This window comes from Arachis stenosperma, chromosome 6 (assembly GCF_014773155.1).
Source record: "Arachis stenosperma cultivar V10309 chromosome 6, arast.V10309.gnm1.PFL2, whole genome shotgun sequence".
Taxonomy (NCBI): Eukaryota; Viridiplantae; Streptophyta; class Magnoliopsida; order Fabales; family Fabaceae; genus Arachis; species Arachis stenosperma.
In genome coordinates, this window is record NC_080382.1 from 42,072,894 (window position 1) to 42,074,350 (window position 1,457).

Here is a 1,457-nt window from a genome sequence, read left to right on the forward strand (position 1 = left end):
CCAGAATGGTGCGCCTGTGTGCCACAACAAAATGCTGCCCTGCCCTCGCAGAGGGCAGGGCAATGTTTCCAACTTGAAGCCCCGTGTTCGAAACTTGGCCGATGCACACGCTACTATTTTTCCTTGGCTTTCTTGGCACCATAATGAGGCCTAGTTCCTTGCTTCCTCATTGTGCCGTGTTCGATTCTTATGGCAAGCATAGGTGAATTTTTTCTTTGATTTTCTTCCCTTGGTGAGCCCGATACTGCCCTTGTGGAGGGCAGGGCAGTGTTTTGATCTTCTTGATTCCAAGGCACAGATTTGTGCTCTGCCCTTGTCGTGGGCAGGGCAGAGTTGCCTAGCAAGCTTTGTTCCCTTATATTGCCCTCCTAGAGGGCAGTGTGCCCTTGTGGAGGGCAATGCTTGCTTCCTCCATTTATGCGGCACACTTCTCCTTCCTTTGGCCACGTTTTCTTCTCCTTGGGCCACGCTTTCTTAGGCCACACTTTTCCTTTTTTTTCTTTTCTTCACCTACAATAAACCAAAACAACCACTCCAAGTATCACTAAATTCACAAGGCTTATAAATCAATTAAAAATCAATTAAATTTAGCTTAAACCTCATGAGTTAACATTAATTTCATGGTGGTTGTTTGATTTAAAGAAGTTATGCATTTTCACTCCAAACCACTTACTTAGGATGCAAGAAAGTGCATAAAGACTAATAAAACAAGTGAAATTAGCTTGAAAATTGGGTATATGATGACCAGTCATCATGAAGCGTCCTTAGTACTGCCTGGTGTAGCTTGCATTCCAGACAGACTTTGAGAAATCATATTTACTTGCTGAGTCAATATTTTGTTTTGAGCCAATATGGCATTCAGAGTATCAATCTCAAGAACTTCTTTCTTCTGATTCGTCCTATTATTCACAGGATTCCTTTCAGAAGTGTACATGAATTAGTTATTTGCAACCATTTTAATGAGCTCTTGAGCTTCTACAGGCGTCTTCTTTAGATGAAGAGATCATCCAGCAAAGCTATCCAATGACATCTTGGACAGTTCAGACAGACCATCATAGAAGATACCTATGATGCTCCATTCAGAAAGCATGTCAGAAGGACACTTTCTGATCAATTGTTTGTATCTTTCCCAAGCTTCATAGAGGGATTCACCTTCCTTCTGTCTGAAGGTTTGGACTTCCACTCTAAGCTTACTCAATTTTTGAGGTGGAAAGAACTTTGCCAAGAAGGCATTGACTAGCTTTTCCCAAGAGTTCAGGCTTTCTTTAGGTTGTGAGTCCAACCATATCCTAGCTCTGTCTCTTACAGCAAACGGGAATAGCATAATTCTGTAGACCTCAGGGTCAACCCCATTGGTCTTGACAGTGTCACAGATTTGCAAGAATTCAGCTAAGAACTGATGAGGATCTTTCAATGGAAGTCCATGGAACTTGCAATTCTGTTGCATTAGAGAAACT

The 1,457-nt window shown here is 42.1% G+C and overlaps 1 non-coding gene across 1 annotated transcript; it reads left to right on the forward strand.

The window, feature by feature from the left end:
• Positions 1–1,084: 1,084 nt before the first annotated feature.
• On the forward strand, positions 1,085–1,192 carry LOC130938014 (small nucleolar RNA R71). The gene has a single exon (XR_009069198.1). It is a non-coding gene; the product is annotated as a small nucleolar RNA R71 (small nucleolar RNA).
• Positions 1,193–1,457: the final 265 nt, after the last annotated feature.